The sequence below is a fragment of the Pelobates fuscus genome, chromosome 11, assembly GCF_036172605.1.
Source record: "Pelobates fuscus isolate aPelFus1 chromosome 11, aPelFus1.pri, whole genome shotgun sequence".
In the NCBI taxonomy this organism is placed as follows: domain Eukaryota; kingdom Metazoa; phylum Chordata; class Amphibia; order Anura; family Pelobatidae; genus Pelobates; species Pelobates fuscus.
The window spans coordinates 141,930,896-141,958,456 of NC_086327.1; the positions used below are offsets into that span (position 1 = coordinate 141,930,896).

Consider the following 27,561-nt stretch of genomic DNA (forward strand, 5'->3'; position numbering starts at 1 on the left):
AGTGAGGTGCCCCCCATTGATCATGCTGTTCCCCCCATTGATCATGCTGTGCCCCCCCCATTAGTGAGGTGCCCCCCATTGATCATGCTGTGCCCCCCATTGATCATGCTGTGCCCCCTATTATTGAGGTGCCCCCCATTGATCATGCTGTGCCCCCCCACTAGTGAGGTGCCCCCCATTGATCATGCTGTGCCCCCTATTATTGAGGTGCCCCCCATTGATCATGCTGTGTCCCCCCATTGATCATGCTGTGCCCCCCATCAGTGAGGTGCCCCCCATTGATCATGCTGTGCCCCCTATTATTGAGGTGCCCCCATTGATCATGCTGTATCCCCTATTATTGAGGTGCCCCCCATTGATCATGCTGTGCCCCTTATTATTGAGGTGCCCCCCATTGATCATGCTGTGCCCCCTATTATTGAGGTGCCCCCATTGATCATGCTGTGCCCCCCATCAGTGAGGTGCCCCCCCATTGATCATTCTGTGTCCCCCCATTGATCATGCTGTACCCCCCATTGATCATGCTGTGCCCCCTATTATTGAGTTGCCCCCCATTGATCATGCTGTGCCCCCCAGTAGTGAGGTGCCCCCCATTGATCATGCTGTGCCCCCCATTAATCATGCTGTGCCCCCCCATTAGTGAGGTGCCCCCCCCCATTGATCATGCTGTTGCCCCATTGATCATGCTGTGCCCCCACAGTAGTGAGGTGCCCCCCACTGATCATGCTGTTCCCCCCATTGATCATGCTGTTCCCCCCATTGATCATGCTGTGCCCCCCCATTAGTGAGGTGCCCCCCATTGATCATGCTGTTCCCCCCAGTAGTGAGGTGCCCCCCATTGATCATGCTGTTCCCCCATTGATCATGCTGTGCCCCCCAGTAGAGAGGTGCCCCCCATTGATCATGCTGTGCCCCCCCCATTAGTGAGGTGCCCCCCCATTAATCATGCTGTGCCCCCCATTGATCATGCTGTTCCCCCCATTGATCATGCTGTGCCCCCCCATTAGTGAGGTGCCCCCCCATTGATTATGCTGTGCCCCCCCATTAGTGAGGTGCCCCCCATTGATCATGCTGTGCCCCCCATCAGTGAGGTGCCCCCCATTGATCATGCTGTCCCCCCCCATTGATCATGCTGTGCCCCCCCATTAGTGAGGTGCCCCCCATTGATCATGCTGTGCCCCCCATTGATCATGCTGTGCCCCCCATCAGTGAGGTGCCCCCCCATTGATCATGCTGTGCCCCCCATCAGTGAGGTGCCCCCCATTGATCATGCTGTTCCCCCCATTGATCATGCTGTGCCCCCCATCAGTGAGGTGCCCCCCACTGATCATGCTGTTCCCCCCATTGATCATGCTGTGCCCCCCATCAGTGAGGTGCCCCCCATTGATCATGCTGTTCCCCCCATTGATCATGCTGTGCCCCCCATCAGTGAGGTGCCCCCCACTGATCATGCTGTTCCCCCCACTGATCATGCTGTTCCCCCCATTGATCATGCTGTGCCCCCCATCAGTGAGGTGCCCCCCATTGATCATGCTGTTCCCCCCCATTGATCATGCTGTGCCCCCCATCAGTGAGGTGCCCCCCATGCCAGCCGGTCTCTGAGTGCCGGGTTCCCAGGCTGCAGGTGGGATCCAGTCCGGGCTTTGCGGCCGCCCGGTGTCGCAGTCCGCTCCTGCTGGGGCGCTAACAGGCAGCCGCCCCCCCGCCCGCGGGATCCAGTCCGGGCTTTGCGCTCCGCCCCGGCCGCCTGCTTGGAAATGGGCAAATTGAAGCGAAAAGCCCAGGATCGGGCAGCTTAGATGGCGCATGCGCGGGCTCCGTCCGAAACACACATTTTCCTTCACTTGGAAAGTCACCCAAAGCAGCCCAAGTGCAGGTAAGAGACTTCCCCTCCTCTGCCGGGCCGCCCGGCCGCCAACCACTACCTCTCAGGACTAATAGAGCCCTCAGACAAGGTGCCCACCCTGCCAGTGCCAGCCTGCTGCCAGGGGTGCCCGGGGCAGAGCCTCTGACAGAGGGCACAGTGCCCGGGAGAATGACTGACAGCAAGCAGGTTGGTACTCAGTATTACTGTGCATGACAGAGGGCAGTGCCAGCCTGCTGCCAGGGGTGCCCGGGGCAGAGCCTCTAGACATACTCATTATTACTATGTGTGGCAGGGTACAGAGAGGGCACAGTGCCCTGGAGAATGACTGACAGCACAAAGGTAGGTACTCAGTATTACTGTGCAGGGCAGTACCAGGCTGGTGAGGAACACCTTCACACCCTGCAGCACACACAGGGTTAATGTGTGCAAAGTTAGCTGGCATTGTTACACAGCCCCTACTGATCGTTCTGCTGGGCAGGGGCAAGGTGGCATGGCCGGTTTGTGGGTGGGGGTAAGTCTTTTAGACCAGGTATCAGTAACCCTTATGATTATATGTATATCTTTGTGTTTGTGAGTCATTATGTATATTTTCTAACTTTTAGCACCTGCTACCTTTCTAATCAGAGAGGTGCTGAATTTTTTTGTGTGCTGCTGCTGCAGAACCTCTTTGAGGTGACAGCTGATAGTCTATTAGAAGCACTCAGTGACTGACATGTCTAATTCCAAGAGTTTCTGCAGCACATGCTGTGTGGGCTTCCCTGCAACGTCCTCCCAGCAGTGGCCCAGATTATTGATATTGCCCCAGTTGCCCTCGTGCTAGCCGTCCCTTGCCCCAGGGGACTCCCATGCCATCTCGAACTTGCAGGCAGAGCCATGCTGGGGGGAGAGGGGCTGCTCAGGCAGGGGGTGGATGGGAGTGGAGCAGGGTGGCTTCGAGGGGGGTGATCCCAGAAGGTGATTGTAACCGTGCATTTTTGGTCAATGTCACACTCCTATTTTTGAGTCCAGGACAAGGGAACAGGTGCCCAATCTGTCACTCAAACTGCTGATGACCAGGAAAGACAGTTTGAGGTGTTGACTTTTAAAGAAAAAAAAAAGCTTAAGATTTTGGGAACAAGGTGGATTTCTTTTCTTCTTCTTCTTTTTTTTTGTGGGAAAAAGGGTGGAAGTATTCGAAGAGCCGTGAAATCTGACGACTGGTTTAAAGTTTATCCTCCGAGCCCTGCCGCCTTGGTACCCCCGTGTAAAGGAGACACGCTGGTTTTAGAGGACATTGTTAGCTGATTCTCAGTAAGTACACTGACCTCTGTATACAGCTCTTGTTTTAGGGTCCTGGCACTCTATTCTTCTATTTCAGGGGAGATAAATGAACTCCTGTTCTGTTTGCTGTTATGTTCTACAAAAAGGAACTTGTACTGTTTTTCTAAGTACCTCTAGATAAATAGCCCTATTTATATTATAGTGTTCTGGCATGGGATGTGTGACCTGAACAGGGGTGAGCTTGTGACCCCCAGAGATTAGCAAGGGAGGGTGTCTACCCCCCCCCCCCCCCCCCTCTCATCAATGAATGGGGGTTGTCTACAGAACTTTTTTGGGCTGGGAGGGATCAGTCCAAAGCCAAAAAGAATCTACTTCCCCCCCCCCCACACTGTTTGGAAGAGGAATATATTTTGATGGGGTACTAGTCACGTGGGTTGGCCAAATTGTAAAATTAATTCTAGCGAATGCAAGTGAGAATGTGACAGGTATATGTTGTGTACTTGCAAAGATTGAGGACTGCAAACTTTATCTAGAGATTTGGGGCAAATCTGTATCTCTGTCTGTCTGTCTATGTTTCTAACTCTGTCCTCTTATTTGTTGTGAGTGCTAGGTACATTTGAAGGTTTAAGAGTATAAAATATAGTTGATTACAGTATTTACTTGTAGAATAAAATCAAATATAAATGCAAAAAAGTTTTCTTTTAAAAACAAGTATTCCAATTTTGTAATACTTTGTTGTGGCTTGTAAAAATAACCGTATATTACCGCCTTCTTGTTAAGTTGTCAGCTTTAAAGGGACCAGACTTTGCTGTCAGTGCTGCTGTTTTTCAGCCTAGTGACACTTTTTAAAAGTGACTTTATGGGGGAATATTGTTGTACCTGAGTAATCAAGTTTCTGCGATCTTATGCCTCCTCCTGTTTAATTTATTAGACTACTTATTTATTCTGTTGATGATAATCTGTTGCTAGTTTCCATAGAGATGTCAACTGATCTCTTTCAGAAATCAAACTCCCTTTACACCAAACCATTTAAAGGGACAGTTCACTTCTCTCTCTCGTAAAGTAGCTGTAGTGCGTTTAGGGGCTGTGGGAGTCTCAGATATATTTTCCTTTATTAAGGGAAGGCTGCAGTTACAGCTTTGTGCCAAGCCGTGCTTATTATGGCTAACAAAAAGTCGTGGCTTTGATCCTTAAGTTGCATCATCATTTAAAACAGATCATTTTTCTCTCTCCCAGCTGAAAATATCAAAACCCTTTCAAGATCAAACAGTTCGGTTGAGAACTATTGTTTGAAAAAAAATAACTGGGAAACAAAAACCTGAGTCAGTTCCTCTGATTTTGACCCAAAAGGGGAATTTTTCGGAATAAAAACAAATCTCCTGAACTGTAGGTTTGTTTTGTGCTTAATCCATGCAGTGGCTAAATATCCTCAAAGAAGTATCTTGTGCAGGCTTCAGCCACCCAGTATGAGCGGAGTTATTTTATATTATTCGATGGAGCGAATCAACAAACAGAATTATTAACTTGATTAAAGCAAGGAAATAAAACACATATTCATTTTTCTTCCTGGAAGGAATTCATTGCTCATATTCTTGTTGTGTTGACGCACTTTAGCTTCTTCTTGTCCCACATTTTTTTTAATATGTGCATAATCCGTCACCTGTAGTACAGCTTAGTAGATACCTGTTTCCATGTTGGCTTTTGGGTCAAATCACTGAATTTAAAGTATAGTTGGTTGATTGCTTACCCGATGTGTGTATTAGATGAGCTCAGAGCAAGACTTTGTGAATATCTCCCCCCTCTTTCTTCAATAAAAGACACATCACCTTAAATCAACAAAACATATTTTTTATATCCATTAAAAATAGCTTGGAACAAAGAAAATCTCATTTTCCCCTTTTCTGCACTATTAATGATCCCACTTTAGCTGCTCCGGACATTGCTCATTAGAATGGAGAAAGCGTGCTTCATTGTAATTTGTGCATTTTTTATACATATATTTTTTAAGCCCCGTCTTGTTTTTGTTTGTTTGTGTAATTCAGTTTAGATGTCGAATTGATAGTTGAAGCAAAAGAGCTGTATAGCTTTAAACGAAGGAGTTTACATATTCTCCTTGGATCTTTCCCCTTTGCTAATTATTGTGTTGTTTTCAGAGCAAATATGTCATATCCATGGCGACCAGGCAGGTTTATTGTCTTTCTGAAGCAATAGCACATAAGTAATTAATGACTTCTTTTTTTTTTTTTTTTTTTTTTTTCCTCTGGCTTAGGTTAAACAGATCACTCAAGGAAAGTCATATCTCCCTCCGAAACCCCCCCCTTTTTTGTCTTTAGCAGTGTGACACAGGAACACGATTCCCAACAAGACAATACTTTAACCAAGAAATCAACAGCTCACGCGTTTATATGCATGTGTTAGTTTTGTGTATCTCTTTTAAGAAGCTGTAGTGTCAGTTTGCAAACAGGAGAAGCAGTTACCCAGCTAAGCAGGAGATCCCCGTAAGCAAGTCCTTAGCTATAAGTTGTACAAGCACAAAAATAGGAGACTAAAAATTGCGCTGTAGAACCCGCAATATCTTTTATTCCAAACTGCGTTTATCTTGCTATTTACTTTGAAATGTTTAGAGTAAAGAAAGCTTCTAATGCAATCAGTGGGATTATTCAGGTATATTAACGGAGTTATTGCTGGAATATAAGAATTAAAGGCGTTAATGTTTTTGGGATAATGTTGGGTTTTTATTAAGATGCATGTAAAAAAATAAAAACCTTTTTTGAGTTTGCACTAAAAGCTCAGTTGAATGTGTCCCTTGCTAAGGTACTTGTACATCAGTTTTTTTCTTATTAAACCTCTTAATCTTTTATCTAGCTAACCCAGCCATCCATATGTTCGGTTTAGTAGGATTAGCAGGTTGTGTTTGGTATCTGAGAACACTGATTGCTAGAGTGCTGCCGAGAGGTCAAATGGGTCCTTGCCATGCCCCTTATGGTGATCTTCTTCCTACTCCGCGGTAGCTTTCTTCCGTTTCCCAAAAAAACTTTTGTGGTTATTTTGTAGATGTTCTCAGTGTAATGAATTAACTCTCGTTAAAAACACCACTTTACTCTTATTTTTCTTATACTTATTTAAATACAAACTGTGAAGGAATTAATTTTTTTTCACAAATATCAATAGTTGCAAATAATTGTGCAGGACATTAGATTAAATGATATGGGGGGAGGGTTAAAATCTCATAAAGAGCAGGCTGAAAACCCCTCTTCGAATAGAACGTGGAGCCTTTAACTATTTGATGTCTCTATCACAATCTAAAGAAGGCGCAGAGATTAAGACACATCCTGCTACTACAATTTACAGCCATAAATACCGGGTGCATTACAGACTGTTTTGCAACGCGAACCCCCCTTGACCAGTGATTTATTTATATCCCAACGTGTCGACATAATCCGCGTACTTTGAATTGATGTGCATCCATCCCGTTCAATATCAATAGGCAGTTAGCTACTGTGTTAATATCCATTGAGTGAAACTTTAAGTCAATACGAGTATGATACAGTATAGTTACTGAAATGAGATGGCGAGAGGCGAGCTTAATGCTTTCATTATGTCTGATGCTTGCATCCTTTTTAACAGTTCTTAAATGGGGTAAGTCACTACGCATAGAAATCTGGAATATTGAAAAAAGAATTTGTGAATTTTAGTCAGAAAAATAAGTTAAGTTGAAGACTTTTTTCAGATCAGCTTTTTTATGCCAAAATTAAAATGTCCCTTGTCAGTACTCTCGAGTTTCTAGTTTAGTAAATAAGCCCCTAAAGTGTTTGCTGACCAAGAGTTTTATGTCTGTCCCAGACACTTATCTTTTTATGCACCTTGGTACATCACGTTATTTTTTTTTGTTTTTTTTTCATATTTATTAATAATAAAGCACAAGTTTACCTTCTTAAAAATGACTCTTCTTGAATATTTTATCTTAAATTTGCTCACTTTTGATAAAAGAACCAAAGAGTAAAACTAGGTAAAGGCAAAGGAGAAGGTAGGTTTACTCGCTTTGACATAATACCGCAGCTTAAATTGAAGGAAGAATAAGAGAGAAGGAGAACATCGTAAATTTTGCTAAAATTAATCAGCCGTTTAAGGGCTTCCCATTAACGAGGTTTTCTAGGCAGGCTGCCTCCTCGCGTCCCCGGTCAAAGTCCGGGAGGGGGATGAGAAATTTGAAGAGGAATAATAAAAACAAAAGAAAGGGTGAAATTATAGAATATAAATTCTCCCGTGTCCTTGATCCATATTGTCAGTTTTTTTTTTTTTGGTCTGATTTGTCCTACGTGCCTTTGACAGGATAGGCACGTAGAGAGAGAGCGACAGAGAGAGAGAGAGAGAGCAGGGGGAGAGACGTGTCGCTCCTTTGGAGCTCATTATCATTCTTAATAAGTCTTAAGGAATAAAGAGGAGCATTCAGTATAAATGCTGGATAATCCTAACACTTCTCAAGGTGAGAGGAGTCTTAAGGACAAAGAGGAAGAAAGAACGAGAGGAGGAGGAATCGGCCCTGGCCCTTCAAACCACATTTAGGTGAACGAGGAAGGGGCCACTGAGGGACAGTGCCGGGAAAGTTGCATCTCGTCTTCGGCATCTCGGTGGAATTTGTCTCGATCAGCCGAGAGAGAATCTTAGCAGAAGAAGTAAAATACAACAGTCCTCAATTAAAAAAAAATGTGATTGTCATTGTCATAGTACTTTTTCCTTGTCCATTACAAAGTGATTTAGTGTAAATATATAAATAGTAGATTGGAAAGATCTGAACTGTCTATATATGTAGCTCCCTGTGTCAGCGCTGGGAGAGTTAAACCAGTGATCGCGGGTAGAAGGTAGCGTATTGCTGGTGCAGAGAAGCAAGCTCTGCGAATATTACTGTTTCCGATATCCCTCGCATGTTATCCACTCTCCATCAAACATTATGCACTACTAGTGTGTGTGGCTATTGGCTAATATCTGCAACCCCAAGTTCCTGTTCAGTCCCATCTTGTGTTACCTTGCCCGGCTCGCTCTACGCTAGCTTGGCTTCCTCCAAATACTGATTCCAGAAATGTACTTCTCTGTTTATCTTCTTTCTTTTTTTTTTTTTTTTTTGACTCTGAACTAATCATTTGCTATTTTTTCAGCCTGGTGTGTGGGTTTAACTGTCACTATCAATCCATAATCTCTTCCCAAAGTAACAGATTGTGTATGTGTATACAAATATGCTGTGCACACCCTTGTATGTCTGTCTAGTGTTTCTGAATTGGCAGTGACTGCACCTTGGGGAGATGCAAGGGCAGCTCCCCTTTAGCTTTTCAAAGTGTTAAAAAGCATGCAGAGTTATGATGGGAAGTTTTTTAATATGCATGCTATGATTATGATATATTAAAATATATATATTAAAATAAAAGTATAGTGCCTGATTTGTTTTCTTTCCATCAATAGCACACTTAGGGTTTTATTCACTAAACAGTGCATATAATCATATTGAAAACCAACGTTTACGTTATCCCACTAACCAGTATTCACAGCTCAGCTATTTGGTCCTCGGTTTCACAGATTTAATATGCAATGCACAGTTTACCGTTTAGTGAATAAATATCATGGATAAATGACTAATTTGGAAAGGCAAACAGACTGTTTATACCATTAGTTTTTTTCCTGATCCTCACGGATACAGGCAGATTTTGATTTATAAATGAATCTGCTTCTAAGGCACATCTTATCAATGAATTTCATCATTAGAGAAATGTCCTGTAAAAATGAATCAAATGTCATACAATAACCTTTTAAATGTATTTGCTTAGTTGTTAATGATTAAAACTATTTTTATTTTCATTTTTTTTCCTGGTTAGTTGATACTTCTTTGTCATTTAAACTCTGAGATACATTTTCAATCAATTCCACCCAACGGCTAACCTAACTCTAAAATTAATTTAGCGAAACACCTTAATTGGTGTCTTTCTAATATCAAAGTGGTCTCCATTGCACTGAAGAAACACGCGTCAATACAGTAATAAACTTATTGTAAGCAGGTGCCGTTTTCTTGTTAAATATAAAGTGTCGTTTCCTAACGGGTGTGGGGGAGTTTGGGGGTGCAGTACATTTATTTGAGGAGCTGTCTTGTTTTGGACCTCAGCAAAGGGTTAAAGGATCACCGCAGTGTAAGGAATGTAGTGTTATAGAATTTCATATTTTCCAATGGGGATTTTAAAGATGCTGGATGCCCCCATGCAAGTCTAACGGAGTTAGACTCTGTGTAACAGTAGGAAGCGCCTCTAGTGGATGTCTGGAAGACAGCCACTAGAGGCAGTGTTAACCCTGCAGTTTCCCTAAAAGTGCACTGTTTTAGATTGCAGGGCTACGGGGACAGGGACCACTTCAATGAGATGGAGTGCTCAGGGTGAGTATAGTGTTCCTTTGAAGGATACTAACAAGCTATTGTGGGCAGCTGCCTGTGGTTTGATTAATATGAAGCTCTCTTTTCAATCGTTGTACCACTAAAATGACTTGGGGACCCATTTGTTTTAGACCTAAATCAAGAGTTAAAGGGGAACAATCACTTCTCAGGAAATTAACCGGTTGAATAAAACATTGTAAATGATCTATAATATCCTTCTAACATATGATGCTCTGTTTCTGTATTAAATGTATGTTAAAGGTTTATCGAATTACATCACAATCTAGTTCAGTCCTGGCACAGCCCGGGCATTCATTTCATGTATTTTCTATTTTATTCTTCCACATATTACATTCAACAACAGAAATGAACAGAGATTGCGATTGACAGGGAGCCAGTATTCTATCTATTTCTACATTTAATTGTATTTCTCAAACATTAAACATAATATTAAATATCCTGAGACGGTTCTCCTTTAAGAACCCCTGGGATATTCTAAAGGGTGTAACTTTTGGAAATTTCACAGATAAATTGTCTTATTTACATCATTTTTATTCTGAGATCAATTTTTTTGTGTTGTTAAAGGGACTCTGTCATGAGCTTAGCGATTTGATTCCCCAACTGTGTTTGGCCTCAATCTTACTCAATGTATTTTTTCACCTGGACAATTTTCATCTCATATTTTCTCTTGATTTTGGCGTTGGAGCTTTTCCCCAGCCGTTGCCATCTTTGCCTTCTCCTCCCCTTAGTAGGCATCCAATCTCGCGCTCGCACACTGTCTCATTTTTGTCAGTGGGCGCCATTAGTGGAGACTGGAGAATTGTGAGCTTTGAGCCCGAGGGTCGCGAGATGCAGCTGAATCTGCTGGGAAATATTATCTTTGCAATGGAAGTGGAGCTTGCCTTTAAGTTTTATTAAGGATGATAGAGCAGTTCCTACTACTTCTGCATGTGGATTGAGAGACAGAGAGATACGAAGAATTGATTGAGGAAAGGTTAACGGAGGTATGATGTGTCAGAGTGGCTGTAATATTGGCGACACTCCTAGATGGGATACAACACATCACCAGCCGGCCCTTCCTTGTGGTTTTACTTTACCCACGCTGTTTTACTAATTACACATATATGTATATATAAATTATATTGCTTTTCACATTAATGGCATTTGGTTGATTTTCTGTGAAGATTTTACATTGGATGCATTTTGTATAATGCAAAAAAATGTCGCAAATGTTTTGTGTTATAGCGGACAATGATACAGTATTTGTGTCACTCCTCAGCCCTAAGTCAATGTTAAGACTTGTAAATTGAGGAAATCTTCTGTGGGCTTAAGTTCCCAGGATGAAACTGTCACCTGCTGTTCCTTTAATAGTGTACTTTGAACGTGTCGTCAGATTGGTCATAAAGTGAACCCTTTGTTGCTATATTCTAATCTAACCTGACCAATGTTTCCTAGTGCACATAGATACACAAACAAACTAACACATCAGACGTATTCTAATGCAGCAGTGTCTTAGTTTAGACTTACAGACTTTGCCTGGCAGGGATCATGAGATTTGTATTCTGACAAATTTTGGAGGACCCAAATTGTACACTATTTTTTGCAAAACAAAATTGTGATGATGTTAAAATAAAAGTTTAAATGCATTTGTGGAGAGAGGCTGTCTCCCTGATCTCATATAAAAGACTTCCCTTTGGTGGAACTCTGAGTTAAAAGGACACTCCAGACACTAAGTTTAGCTTGCTGAAAACCGTTATCTGTGAAGAGTGTCGTCCTTTTTTCATTTTGGAAAAAGTACAGATTTCAATAGAAATGTATGCTTTTCTAAATTATACTGTTACACCACCCTGGCTTTTCAATCAGACAATATGTCCTGTTACTTCCTGGTTTGGTTTGCTCAGTGGAGCTAAACTCAAGAGGCAGCAATTGCCTAGAGCACCTGCCTTGCAAAGACTTCTCATTGGGAAGTCTGTGATTGGACCGTCACATAAAGAGGAGAGCTTGCAAAGGCTGCAGACAAGAGATCTACAGTATTTGCAAGCTGTTTTTAGATATAACTCCAATGAAAAAATGCTGAATTAATGGGGTATATCTACTAAACAGTGATTTGTATTTATTTTGTATTTGGACAGTGAAGTGTCCCTTTACCTGCAATGCATATTTTTTTTTTTTTAACTTCTGATGTTACATTGGTATAAGAATACTTTAAAGTACTCCACTAATGCCAGCATAACAAGGCGGCTTTTTATAATAATATTTAAAAAAAAAATCTGTATATATATTTATATTAAAAAATATCAAAAAATTACCGGCACTCTTGGGTTTAGTTCATCCAATTTATTGTTGGTCAATTCAAGCTAGGTCAACGTTTCAGCTCCCAATCGGAGCTTTCATCAGGACACCAAACGTTTCGGGAGCTGAAACGTTGACCTTGCTTGAATTGACCAACAATAAATTGGATGAACTAAACCCAATAGTTCCGGTAATTTTTTGATATTTTTTATATTATTGGGACTTGGCACCTGGTATTATTTATTTTTGTAGGAGTGCAAGAGGTTCTAATTTGTCTTTATATATTTGTATTGATATAAAATATCCTTTACACCCGGACTCGATAAAACCTTGGGCCGCATGGAATTTCTTGGTCTGATACAGACCACTGCCACTCCTGATAGACTCCCATCATTCTCAGAGAATGTGGCTGCAGTCAGAGATGGATCTGGCTAAGGCTTGATAGATAGTTAGGGACTAGGGGGGTATGGCTTTGTGTCCTGATATGTGCCAATTTGAGAGTCTGTAAGTGTCTCCGGCCTGGTTTTATAAATATTGGTGCCAGTCATGTTAATTGTCACTGGCCCCACTATATTAGGGAAGCTGCCCTCGATATTGGCCCCTCACTTTTAGCTGATAGGGTGCAGTGTGAGATCACCTGTCATTTCCCCTGGTCATAGAGTGAGTATGTCTTTATATCTGTGTGTGTCCTTCACTATTTATGCATATGTGTGTATGAATGTATATGGATGTAAATGATTAGCTAGTATATGTTATTTTATATGAGTGAGTGGAGTCACGTAAAGGGTCACTTTAAAGGGACATTCCAGACCCTTAAAGCACTTTAACTTGTGAAAATGTGTGAAGAGTGTGTCCTATTTTTTTTATTTTGCACAAAGTACAGATTTCAATAGAAATATACACTTTTATAAATTAACCTGGTTACGCCCCCTGGCTGTCAACCAGACAACCGGTCCTGTTACTTCCTGGTTTGGTTTGCTCAGTGGAACTAAATTCAAGAGGCAGCAATTGCCCAGAGCACCTGCCTTGCAAAGACTTCTCATTGAGCTGCATTGGGAGGTCTGTGATTGGACAGACGCAGAAAGTCTGGGCGGGGTTAGAAGGGGAGGGTTTGCAAAGACGGCACACAAGAGATCCGCAGTATTTGCAAGCTATTTTTATAAATACCCCCAATTAAAAAATACATTATTAAATACATGCAAGTTTTCATTTCAGGGTTATCTACTAAACAGTAATTCTTATTTTTTTTGTATTTGGGAAGTGGACTGTCCCTTTAAGTACCATAACAAAGTTTTATCATTGCAGAAGTAATGGAGTGTTTGTTGATTAGCGTGTCAACCCAAGTATTAAAGTTAGAACTAGATTTGTCTGATAGGGAATGGTCAGCCTTAATAAAGTGGCGATGTGCATGCAGGAGCCTGGCCAAAGAGGACGTAAATACACCATAAAACAGTCCTGTCACTTTGCAGGTTTGGTCTTTAAAAGGACACTCCACTGTCAAAAAAAATAAAAAAAAATTAACTGTTCAGTAAATATACCCCAAATGAAGACTTGAGTTTACTTCCACTGATCTAAATAAACCAGGAAGTAAAAGGACCAGTTTTCTGATTGACAGGTAGGGAGTGTAACAATGTTCTTTTATAAAAGTGCCAATTTCTACTGAAATCTGCAATTTTTGTATACTTAAAAAAATAAACACACTCTTCACACACAAAGCACTTCAGAAATAAAAAAAATTGCAAGGCAAATGGCAAGGCGGCTGGTATATTATCCTTAGGATACAAGCGCATGAGGAAAGGAATACTGAAATAAATAAAATAAATTACTGCTTTAACAAAACTATAGGGGAAAGGTAAACATAATATTAAAAATCCTGGGACATGATGGTTCTCCTTTAAGAATTTAGTCAGTTATTCAGTGTCATAATTGTGGAGTAACACATGTGGATACTTCATTGGGTGCAGGTGGCTAGCGTCTCGCTTTGCATTGTGGGAGTACACCAGTGCGCATGCAGACAGTATATTTTATAATGGAACTAAAGCAGACCATATTAACCACAGATCTGTTGACTTTAACCAATTATAATTGTACTTGTCCTTATACGAAAGCTTCTTCAGTATTCACTCTCGGTGCAGGCAAATCGTTTAGACCCAACAACCAGGAGAGTAAACTTTGGTGGTTTCATCTGATTGTGGCAGCTGTCAACGATATTCCACTCCCAACTGAACCAAACCCAGGAAACACTGAGACATTTTAGAAGAGCCTGTAGTTGTGGAAGCCCCTGTGTTTTATCTTGTGTCAAACATAGCTATCCAGGGCTATTGTTATGCAGCCGATCCTGCCCTTTTTGTAGAACTCACAGACCTATGTTTGCAGGTTGCCTCCATGTATGGCATAACTCTTCACTATTGCACGGTGTTTCATAGGATAAAACTAATGCACTGTGTTTCGTAGGATAAAACTAATCTTAAACCGCCTTTTCGAACTAAGAAAACCCCAAATAATGAGGCTGGATTTTTTTTTTTTTTTTTTTTTTTTTTTTTTTATATTCTTTATTTTTGCAGTGCAAAAGAGTTAACAACACGCATGGGTGGCTGGATTTTTTTTATAAACCATATTGGCTTTTAGTAATACTTTGAAGACCTGCAGATCTGCCCCGATTGTGGTTTCTATTGCTGGTGTACAGGGGTTAATTAGTACCACCTTTGTCTGTGTTACTGGCTGTACGATGCTTCAAATAGCGTCAATATTTAGTACTCAGAGCCGCTGTTTCATTGGAATAGAAATTCACAGGGGGCAGCCATGTTGATTTAGAAGCCCCTTCCCATTCACCAGTCATTGTGCGAATGCACAGGTGCTTCATCAGGCTGCTGTAGACAACGCCATTCAAATTTTACATCAGCATATATTTTACTCTGTATATTTTATGGCATTTTTTTACTAATAGACTCTGCAATTTATAACTTGGCTAAAGCAGGCCTTGCCCCCCCCCCCTATTATTAGATATTTGGAGCGAAGCCTTATCCGGGCTCGTTATTAGCTTGCTGTAGCTCGGATGGGAGGACTGTTCGAGGCTTTACAAAGATGAATTGTGGAGAGTTTATGAAAGTGTATTAAAGTCAGCTCTGCTTCTCTGATTTCACTGCAGTAGGCCAAAACAGCTAGTTTCTTATTTCAGTAACTCTGATCTTCAGGGAGGTTAATTTCCATGACGAACTGCAGGCCACGCGCTTAAAGGATTTATCTAATTAGATTGACACTTTCTTTTTTTCTTTTTTTAAATAAAGTAGCTGGAAAGGAAGGATTTTTTTTTTAAACAGTAGCAAGACTAACATCAGAATTACAGATCTCTGCTGTTGCTGCCTGCAGGCTTCTGTTCTGTGGTTACTATTGCCCTAAAAGAGGTTTTCAGTAGTGAGCCGGCAGTAATGTGTTCACAAGGATTATTTTATATTTCTGGGAGCTTTACGTCCTTGTCATGTTCTAGGTTCGTCTGTGTGTGGACAACCCTGAAACAACATGGAAACATCTGTTTAGTGTTAAACTGAATTTGTCTCCAACATTTTCTATAATCCTTTAAACATATGTACGTTTAAACACAGCCTTGCCTAATATCGTTATCATTATTATTATTTATAGAGCGCCAACTCGCTCCGCACAGCTCATGCAGCATTTTGGATTGAATATTTGACACTCTGCATAAAATGATATGCTCGGAATGGCGTGTTCTTGCACTTAAGGTTTGCGTTTTCCAATCTGTCCATCCCATCTTAATATATGTGTGTTTGGTGACATCTTACAGTGCCACAAGAAAATGAAGAAGTATATAATGCTATGTCGTTGATAATGCCGAAGCAAGAAGGTTTTATTTTGTACTGAAACGGTTCAGAACTATTTGTTTCAATTAAAGGACCACTATAGGCTCCCAGACCACTAAATCAAACAGAAGAAGAAAAAATAAATGAAAAAATGTAATGAAGTAAAAATTTTCGTTAATTTATTTTTTCTTCTTCTGTTTTTCTGATTTCGTTTAGTAATTTTAGGAGGAAGGGAGCTACTAGTTAGAGAGATAGCATTGGGATTTATCTAGGTGCCCTCGAAGGCACAGTTAGGACCGATATTACAGTGGTGATGACACCTTAGGAAAAGTGATATTATTTTTTAGGTGCCCTCGAAGGCACGGATAGGGCTAGTGTTCTAGAGGTGGGAGTTATAGAGCAATACTTGTCTCTACCATAATGATCATTTGATCTGCCTCTATATTCCACGCAGATTAAAACTCCTCCATAGACACTAGGTCCAGGGTGCTTATTCTCCCTTCTCCTCCTTTTTATGCTTTGTATATAGGTTTGGCTTGAATATTTTAGTAATTTAATTAATAAAAGCTAAGTTTTAACATTTCATTTATACTTACACTTCCTGCTATTCTGTACACAAGACACTCCATTCTTGTCTTCTTCTTTTGTCAATTTCAACTTCCAGGGTTACCCCCTTTAAGGAGTGTTTCTGTTCTACCAAGCTCATTTTTCTCTTTCTTTTGTATAATATTGTTTAGAGAATGCCTCCAGACTGCCACGGTACGTTCGGGTAGACATGACAGATAACCCCAGGTAGGACTAATAACGAGAGGTTTGGATAATTTTACATTTAGTTTTTATTGAAGATCCTTAATTGTAGTTATAGGCTTTCATATCCTCTTATTGTAGGTATTCACTACATTTTGTTTGTGCAAATTATTTCTGAAATTCGAAATTCCCATTGAATGTCCAGTAGGATGGCAGGGAAGCGAACCATGTGACGGTGGTGTAGATTTAATTCCTTTCATCCAACCTCCAGTATGTACGCTCGCAGGATCCCCAAATCCTTTCACTATGTGCTCAGAACACTATCTAGGGGCATTTGTTTGCGATCAAGCCCCGATATAGCAGGAGCTGTAAAATGAGTTGACAGTTTAAGCTCAAGCAGTCATGAGCAAGATCCTCACGGCATTGGAACCTGGTGAGCTTAAATGCTAAGAAACCACATTTCTGTAACACTGAGTAGCTAGCCATGCAGTTATAATGTTCAAGTACCTGCTAGGATTACATCAGTCAATGAGTGGATTGCTTGAGACCTTATCATTGTGATCGGTTTTGTCAGAGTTCAGTCAAATTAGGTGCTAAGAAACAGCATTTGTTTAGCAGGGATAAAGGTGCAGTTTCAAACAAAACTTTCAGAACAAATGAACACGTATTTCTCACAATGATCATTGCATTCTATGCTTTTGAAATGGAATTCACTTTTAAAACCATTTCTGTTTGCGAAACCATTTAAAATCCATGAATCGGAAAGCAAATTTTAGGCCGAACAGAAAATACAGCTGACTTTATTCTGTTTAGTTCTAAAATTTAAACCGCTCACATTTTAGTGAATACGTCTCCTTTCTTGGTAAGTTGTCACTGTCCATACTTCTCATTCTATTATTAGTGATTACACGCTTTAATTTGCACTTAGTACACGAAATGTTATCTCATCGTACTAAATAAAGTTATATCACCCTTTATGGCAGTGAACAAGCAACCATTTCTACAAAACATTGGCATTATATAATTCACACTCCTGGCACCATTGATCTGAAGTGGTCATGGTGCCAGGAGTCCATATGTACAATGTTTTGCTATAGAGTTCAATCCATCCAGCTGCGTCATTAGACTGTCATGTGACAGCTCAAATCTAGAATTCTGGACTGACTAATGTCAATTCTGTGCTGATTTCAATGCACAAAATTGCAATCCTTGGATTCGTCTCTGCAGAAATTGGATGCCCGTCACGGCCAGACATAGAGGAGACCAAGGTCCTCAGCAGGGCCAGGGTATTCCTAGCATAATAGCCAATACAGAGGCCTTTAGTGGTTATGATATTTGGAATAATACATTAAAGGGACACTCCAAGTTGGAGCTGACCTCTATTTTAATTGTTATGTAGATGATGCAATAAAAACATATGAAAAGTGAACTTCCTGTGCTTCCTATGAACAATCTGGATTTTAGAGATAAGAAGTGTCATGTCCTGGTAGACATCTCACTCTGATACATCTATATCTTGTATGCCTTGGAAATGCCCGGTTTTTGGCAGCGGTTGTGAATGCATGTCGCGTTCTGAGTTAATAAGTATTGCAATTTGCAAGCACAGAAGAAATGTTCCCGGCATGTTGAGTTCCCACAACAGGTGCCACTGCAGAGCAGAAATGCCCATCGAGAGCCACAACTTGTCCGGTCCTAATAGACACGTGTGGGATGTTTTTAAGAGGCAGTTAATAAAGTTAATGGTTTCTGCTTATGCCCATAAGCCTTTATTTGATTCATTTAATGCTCATTAAAGGGATTGCAAAATCATATACGATTCTAATACCCTCTTAGGATAGTTTAGAGTCATGGGCAACTTTGAGCTCTCCAACAACTTATTACTGTAAGCTAGACCGGGACAAAAAGTGTTTATTAGTTAACGACAGAGGGTATATTTCCCCAACTTGAAAGTGAATTAGATAAAAAGCTAAAATAACCCAACTGAAACAAAGTTTGTAGGATTTTTCTAAATGTTGAGCATCTAGTGCACCGTTTCAGTATAATATTAGAAGCTTTAAATTCACATTTATGCACACAGCGCAGTAATAAGTCATGTCACAATCCTGCAGACCCCACGTATTAAGCTGTGTAACTGTGTCCAGCAGTGTATACCACATCTTAGTCCCCCCTCGTCTTCCAACACTTGCTGCAGGATGTCATGAGGTCAGACAGTGTAGGCCAGTGTCAGCTCACAAAGTCAATGCCTTCATTGGAGAGCCTTCTAAAGCGGACCTGACACTTGTAGTGCATGTGTCTTGGAAAACTGACACAGTAGCACCCATAAAACGCTCTAGAAAATGCACAGTTTTATATCACTTTTAATATTGGACGTTATGATTTATATATTATATTTTTTACTCCATTTTTCCTGCAATGTCCGACAGCACTTCCTCTAATGTCCCAGAATGTCCTGCTCGCGGCTCTGTGCTTTGTGAGTGCCCATATCTCTGTGAATTATAGAATGCAAGGCTGAGGTGAGCATATCTGCTTGTGGCATGGCTGCCACTGTCTTGTTAACATTTTAACATTTACCTGAAACCAATCTTACAATCCGTCCAATAAAGAATGTCTCCACAATGTCTTCTAAATATCACACTGCCTTCAGCAGCACAGCATAAAATATGTATTTATATTTTAGCTGAAGTGCTTAACCCCTTAAGGACCAAACTTATGGAATAAAAGGGAATCATGACATGTCACACATGTCATGTGTCCTTAAGGGGTTAAGATGCCTTGAATGCGCCTTTAAGACATCTGTTATTTCCCAGAATGCTCCTGGCTTGCTTATCCAAATTGGATTCAATTGATGTCTCTGGAGCAAGAATTGGGAGAAGGGTGATTGTGGGTTAGATGGATTCCATGACAAGTAAGATTGTTTCTATCATAACAATGTATACATTTCGATGTTCCCAGTTTCCTCCTATATACCACTCTTATAGGAGCCTTGCCCTTTGCCAGCTCTCCTGCAGGGTTAACCATCTTTCCACCCCTAGAAATGCACAGCAGCAACAATCGTTTTCAAAATGCTACTAAATAAAGTATGCTTTATTCTCAACATGGTGGACAATGGCACCCTTTGGGCCCATGACAAGATCTGGCCCCTGTGGCTTCTATATCTTACAAAGATGACTACTCGCCTTTGCTCATGTGCGAGACATTTTTTGTTTTTCTTCCTTTCGGTTTGTTGTCATCTTTTTGCTTTCCTTTTATCGTCTGCCTTTCTGATACGTTTATAATCGAATCCTTTTCTGTTTTTTTATGATCGAATCTTTCAGGAGTTTTGCATCTCTCTGGTGGATGATATATTTCCTAAAAACATGTAATTTGAGAGGTTAATGAATATACAGGAAAACTTCATTCATCATTTTAGATCAGAGAGATTTTTCTGCTAAGTCTCCTCCCCTTCCCTTTTTTTCTCCTTACCCCCTTCACTTTCCAACATTCCTTTAAAATATATATTAATATAATTTTATTATTTATATAGCGCCAGCACATTCCGTAGCGTATATTTTTATGTATTCTTTGATCCTTCTATTCTGTTCAATGATATGTGCCGATTTTCCTGTCTTTAATAAACATTTGTAAAAATAAACAAATATAATTAAAATATGTGTATTAATGTGGGCAACAGTTTTAATCATGTTTGCCCAGCATGTAGACAACTTTATAGGGAAAAATGTTTCTTCTAAAAAACCTGCTTCTGGGCTAGTTAGTGCCTAGTGAGTCAGCGAGTGTTGTACAAACGCCACAATACCTTTTGTCTTTTGCCTAAAACTCCAGCACATTTAAAAAAAAAAAAAACACACAAATTATGAGATTGCTGTATTTTCCTTCCCAGCTGGTGCCAGTCGGTTCCCTTTATTTATCCAGGGTGGAGCAGAGCATGAGACAAAAAAAAAAAACAAGGTGGAACTCGGACAGAACCCAAGAAATATCAAAACTCTGACAACAAACCTTTCTTTTGTTCAAATACAACAAAAAAGAGAGAGAGAGAGGGAAAGAAAAGCTTTTTTCCCTTTAAAAAACAAATCTTTTGTTCATAATGTCTACTTTTGTGCTATGTTCCTCGTTTGTTGCTGTGCCATGGTTTGGCCAGGATTATCTCTAGCTGTTATCTTGCCAGCCTGTGAAATCTATTGATTTATTTGAGCAGGATGCCCTAGAAGCATCATAATGTTTTGTGCCAGTGTTTTTAACCCATTAACTTTTTTCGTGAGTTCACTTGGTTAAGGCACCACCTGCAGTACCCTTCGTATCTGTTTAATCTTCAAGCCTGGTAGTTAAGTTCCTCACCTTTCCTTCCTAAGATTAGAGGTCGATTAAATGGGAACTATTTAGTTGGATAATATTTACAGTTACTTCCCAGGATATATATGTTAAGTAGAAAAATGTCAGCCGACTGTCCTGGTAAAATATGCGGCTAATATTGTAATTTATACCAATATAAAACACCAGGAGAGGCATCTGCTGAAAGTATGAGTCCTATATTACTGCTTTGTTGTGTCAATTCTCCCACTGAAATGCTCTTAGAATATTTTTTTTGTGTGTTTGCGTGTGCCAGTGCGCTGCATGACACCCTGGTTCACCCAGAATCTGCCAAATTTAGGGTTTGTTCTTAGGTGCCGAAGAAACCTCAAGAGAAATAAGCCATTGATATGGACTTCCCTGGGACCGAGATTTAATGGGCTCTTAGCCTTTAAAAAATAGGGTTTAACTCACTCCATTGAACATTTGCTTAATTGCCTGCTGGTAGTTTTGGCAAGATAGTTTTAGATTTTCTGTTTGCCCTCTATGGCTCCAAATAGGTTAAGTGACATTTTACTTCTCTTAAATATAGGATCTTCCCAGATCTACGATTGACCTGCCATCACAAGTTCAGTGTTATTTCCTCTGGGAGGGTTTAAATGCCACCTGTCTAAAGTGGGAACTGGTTTTTAGACCCTTGTGATTCTTCTGAATGAGTACACACGGCATCAGAGGAACTCTGTCCGGCACTGCGAAATCACTGATCAGCTGTAGGATATATGAGCACACTCTCTCACACTGATGCTGAATGTCCTTTGAAATGTATTTGGGGTAATTAATGAATCGGTTTGAGTCTTACAGACCATTCATCACACACCTAAGGGAAGGTTAGTGAGGTTTAAACCTTGTGTCAATTTTGCAGCAGCCATCGCCTCCTTTGCCAAAGATTGTTTGCGATGCGATACCCTAACTAAGTTTTTGTTACAAAGTTGCATAGGTAAAACTCATCATTGCTCTACCTAACTCTCATAGCAGAGAGATCTTTCAGTTTTGGCAACTCTTACAAAGACCTTCCGATGTTTCAGCAACGTAGCCTTTCTTGGTCTCTGGGACTTTGTCCTTGCTAGATACAGCTTGATTCGACTGAATAGGCATCAGGGTGTGGACAACGATCCGTGGGCAGTTTTCACCTGGCATGACACCACATTACATCTGGGTGTATTGAATATTCTGTTACCAGTGGAAATTAAAACATGAAATTTGATTTGACACCTGAATTATTATTTTTGTACTAAAGAAACGTCAAATACAAAATTAAATAAGATGTTTTTCTGAATAAACGATGCACATTATGTGACAGTGCAGGAATAGCTGTATGTTCAAAGCAATCCTAACAAGTTCAAAATCAGTCAAACCAGTGTTCTAATATTCCTGTGAATTAGCTATAAAGTATGTCTACCCTTACGTGTGGATACCACCGATATTAATAAAATGTCTATAAATGATGATTTATAGTCTAAGAAACGATAGGTTTGATTAAGTTAGTGTTCTAAAACCAACCACACCGTAGACACGGTCAGGCCATATTCTGTGTCACTTCAGATAGTCATTCAGAAGAGGTGTCAATAAATCGAATTGTAAACTGACATGATACAAGTTAACCTCTGCAGCCTTCCGTCTAGCGTCTGCGTCTGATAGAATGTACTCTACTTGGACCAAAGGCTTTCTTTCTGTTTTTCAGATCAGATTTTTTTTCTCACCTGGGTTTTTAAATTTCTGCAGCGTTCTGTTTACAAAGCAGGTCATTTTGCACAAATATAAATCGAAATTATTCTGATCTTGGAACCTCCCCGCCTCATTTAACATTCTACAGAAGTTTTAACAAAGTGTTATTTTAGGTGTATAATCAATGACAGGGAATGGCTGCGGAGATTATGAGATGCGAATGTAAATCTGAAGCTAAAAGGTAATTGAATGTAATAGCAAAGCACTGTTTGGTCTTTGTTAATTTTAGTTCATCCCTCTGCTACAAGGATCTGTATTAGGGTTTTATTACCATGTTGTTTGCACTAATAAAATAGTAAAATTTATTTCGAAGAATCTGAAGGATGGTTTTACAATGCAAATTTGAAGATGCCGGACATTTCATTTATGCCTCTGCATTTCCAGGCCTTGAGCAGGATAAATTACTCTCACATTGGGCTGGGGGGATATTACTCTCAGCTGTAGAAATATTTGTTAAAATGATTTTATGGCTGTCTCCTAATACAGGCCCTATCCCACAGTCACACTCACTTTGTACATTTGTGAGTTTATTTCGTACTTTAGATTGCATGTTTGAAGAATCATTTTGGTTCCTTTTTTTTTTACTTTTTAGTTTGATTATGTATTTTTTTCTCTTTCAGCTGGTTGACAGGTTTTTAGGTAATGTGTTCTCAATGGAGCAAAATGGTCAGCCCAATGTTTTGATGTTTGGAATCTTCCTCAGAATCAAAAATCTTAGTGGCTTTTTCCAGATAAGACTCAAGGGTGGTTTTCATAAACATATGAATGATTCTCTAGGTGGAGAAAGGTGAAGTTACACAGGGTTGTGTTTCCTTGACCATTAATGGTCATCTTTTCAATAGGCAGTAAGTCATTGATTATTGAGAAGTTTATTATCTCTCTGCCTTGATTATCTGCTGATAAGCTTAACAAACGGCATTGATTCTTAATCTGTTGGAAATGTGGTTGAACAGTCTCTAAGGTGAATGATTAGTGTCTGTGGACAGATTGTCCACTTTCCATATTGAGACTCAACATCAGCTGACGGTTGAGTGACCAGTAAAGGCAGAATTGGAGCGAGATTGATTATATGGTAAGACTGCCATGTCTACCCCACATTAATGGCAATTGGTGTCTGACATTTTTTACTTGTCTTCCATCTATAGTCTCCTTCCTATTTGTGATTATTTATCATTTACCAAAGTCACATCCATCAGTCATAATATTTGGTGATCTACTGTATGTTCCGCAGTTCTTTCCATACTCTCCACCCTGATTAAGTGGCTTTGTCACCAAAAATAAGGTTAATCTAATCTGCTTCCACATCGCTCCCTGTGCCTGAATCTCGTTGTATTATTTTTCTGAGCGCTCTAGTTATATAGTTTTTATACAATACATACATGAAAGCTGGGACTACGTTTCTCTATGTAAAGCAGTCAACGAGATAAAATGTGACGATGGGCGGAGCTTAAAGCAAGGTTCTGTTTTAGTTGCCAATCACATTTACCCACAATCCATCAGTGACATCAATCCCATATTGGGATCTGGGGCAAGAAAGAAATATAATAAATATAAATAAAGGCACGCAGAAAGGATGGGAGTTTAATCACTTGAATATAGGGGGCATTAGGAATGGAATACCCAAGGGAAAAAACACAAACTACGCCATTTTATCGTTTACCTGCACCTCACCAAACCTGTTAATATAAAAATTGATCTTTATTTCCTCTGTTCTACTTAATCAGAATGTCAGAGATCTGACTATTCAGAGGGCTATAATTTGCATCATTTCATGAATGAAAAAAAACAGTGGAACATTTTCTTCTAAATCTTATTTTGCGAACAAAAAACCGTCCTGCATTAGCTCCACCCACGGCAACAGGTGCATGGCCTCGGGCAGTGAAATTAGGTTCCTTTGAATCTGGTAGCCCATGTGTGATGTGGGATCACATGGAGACATGCAGAGTATCTGGTAATCCATAACAGGTGTTCCATATGGTTACTGCACACTGTAGAGCTTCAAATGACATTGTTGGTTGATTCATCACAGAGGAGAGAATGAAACATACATTTCCGTTAATCTTTTGCCCAAAATACTAAGAGTCAAATTTTGTTGTTTTGATGGTTGCCAGACATACTATGGTCTACCAGCTCCTTCACAAATTTCTTGATATCAAAATACCTGGAAACATTGTCCAGGTTGAGAATTGAATCCATTACTAGTATGTTGGATGCATTGAAAGGTCTGATTCTAGAATTTCACTGTCTACAGTTTTCTGACTTATGGTCGTCTTTTTCTTAAAAGTAAAAGAATTAAGATCTCCAGACTGGTCCATATTGCAAACTATTCTGTAAAGGCTCGAATTCACAATAACCAGGTCGGTGGTTACACTTGTTCCGGTTTGATAATTTCAAAAGGTGCATTTTAATCTGCCCTTTTGTTTTTTCACAGAACTTTGTGTTCGTTGCAAACCTGAAAGTCTCCTCTAAGTGTAAACATGGCAGTAATTTAGGTCATTTAGGGACATGAAGCAAGTTATACGTTGCCTTTGTGTAGTTAGCACAGCAGAGGAAAACCCTCTTTATTTCAGCATTTTGCCCATTAGTTACAGCCTGTGAAGTTTGTTTTAAGTAAAAATTGCTTCTCGTTCCCCTACCTTTCTGCAGGTGTGTCTCACAAAACAAATCGGATACTGGCCGATGACACCCTTCATATTTCATAATATCTGACCACAAACGGGTTAAATCATTTCATATAAACCAGCAAAGGAATTGAAAAACAAGCAAGTCCCATATCTGGTTGATCCTGTTTTGTGTCAGAAAGAGGTAGAATTCATTAAATAACCTGTTTACTCTGCGGATGCTCCCATTAAATTAAAATAAAAAAAGTCTCCTAAGTTTACTGTAAGCTAATTAAATTCCAAAAAGGCACTTTCCCCCCCCTCTCTCCTAGTATTATAATTTTTTATGTAATTTGTGGGAACACCCAGTCTGTTTAATAAACATCATAAGATACTGACATCCTCCCCCCCCCCCCCCCCCCCAAATAAAAAAAGAAAATCTGCTACTTTAGGACAGGTGCGCAAACAGACTGTGCCATACATGGAGTGCTGTGTATTCTAAACATACAGTGCAAACAGTGTGTGCCCTCTTATTTTCCTCAAGCATGTCAGGACGTGAAAGGATACAGTGTATTTTTTTAAAACAAGCATAGAAATCAAACATTTATACTTAATTGTAGATCTGAGTTTGTCTTGTTTTGCTCAGCCAATGGCCTTCGCTACAGAATGCCATACGCCGTCAGATCATGTGGTAATGGACCAGTCGCTTTCCTACTGGTTTGATATTTAAAGCAAAATGGATAATCAGCGCATTCTAGTTCTGTAAAAGAGTTCAGCTTTATGAGTTATCCATAATGTGTGCTCTGTGTTAGGGTAGAAGCAGTGGGCAGGCATAGACCAAATCCTCGAGACCCAGATGCATACTCTATTTGTTATACAGTACCTTTTGTGCGAATTACTGCAGTGTTTCTCCCCAAAATTCATCATGGCGATGCCTGTGAGTTTCCAGCTTAACATATTACCTAAATAGTGGCTCCATGGTGCAACGCAGCAGAATTTCTGTTAAACTGCTTAGACTGTCATTTTATTTAAAGGCCTGTTACATTGCTCTGACCGATGGGAGGCGACAGAAGCTGGTTCACTCACATTGCATAGTTGGGTCACAGGTAAATGGCCCACATGCTACCTTACAGAACATAACCAATATTTTTACATTGTATAACAGGGTGGCCACAGAGTAGACCATCATTTGCTGTAAAAGTACAACTCCTGTGATGTTTCAACAGTGCAAACAAGCAGCGGTCTATGTTTTGGACACTTTCCATTATACGATTTTGAACAATATGGGCATGAAGGGAAGGCTTTAGTTTGTTGTCTTTTCTAACTTTGAGTGTTATGGATGTGGCAGATGATATCAAGCCAGTTTAAGAGTCATTGAAGTCAAGTGGTCTTTTTTTATAGAAATAACCTCGTCCCTGTATATTTGGGCAAACTGTAAAAACACATTGAAAACACTACTTTTATTTTGGATTGCAAATCGGAGTGTTTACTGAGACTCCAACTGCAGAAATGGTCAGGAAGATCGAGACACCCCAAAAGAAGAGTAACTTCCATTCAGTCTTATTCAGAAAACGTGAGGCCCGCGTAGACACCATTTTTAGGTTGTTTACAATCTATTCCAATGGCTAATTATCAATGTCACAGCCAAGATTTTGAAATAAGAAACCTATAACCGGTACTCTGAGTCCAACAAACGTTTTTATTCAACTCTTTGCTTATTGCTTTGATCAACAATCAGCATTTGAATGTTTACCAAACATTATGACAGCTTAGATCTAATCTTTAACCTTGCATTCCAATGAAAAAAAAACCTTTTCTTAAAGTTCCTGAAAGCACAGTTTAGGTACCGCTAGTATAAAGATGTTACGTGTCTGGCTACGTAGTTTGGTGCTATAAAAATAAAACCAATAATACAATAAGGAAATGAGTATAATGTCTTGGGTCTTTCAGCTGTGTATCTTGCAGGAACTTGAAGCTTGGAAGATGTGATAGTGGTTCATGTAGTGTAATCTGTACATGGTTATCCTTAGTAAATCTGACACTGGGAGCAAAGCTTGGTCAACCTGTGTTCTGTGAAGCAGTCTCTCCGCTGCTGCTGGGGTCCGTTCATTGCAGCCGATAATAAAATATGGCTTAGATTTTCATTATGGGATGTATTGATTACCTTTTGGGACAGATGAATTATGAAGAACATTAAATTAAAAAAATGGAAATATTTTAATGAGACTCAGAGGTCGATTCTTGAAAAAGGCTGATGCACCGGCCATCGCTTCGCAACTATCACTGTGATTGGTGCCAAGGATTGCCGAATATTCAGTCAGAGTATTCCTGAAAAGAGTGAGGGGGTTTATTTACTAAACATTGCATTGAGCTACGGCAAACTAGCTGAGTGAAAAATAATCTTACATTTACCTTTATTGTCCGCTTGTTGGAAATTCAGTAAACAGAATAAAATAAAAGAAATAAACAAAAAGACAATAAGATTTTAATAATTCA

The 27,561-nt window shown here is 40.0% G+C and overlaps 1 protein-coding gene across 1 annotated transcript in view; it reads left to right on the top strand.

The window, feature by feature from the left end:
• The first annotated feature begins 1,752 nt into the window (after nt 1-1,752).
• The window catches only part of CASZ1 (castor zinc finger 1), a 265,091-nt gene continuing 239,282 nt past the window's right edge, over nt 1,753-27,561 (top strand). Inside the window, exon 1 of the mRNA XM_063436193.1 lies at nt 1,753-1,876. The gene's annotated coding sequence lies outside the window, so the exon portion shown is untranslated. The remainder of the gene's footprint in view (nt 1,877-27,561) is intronic.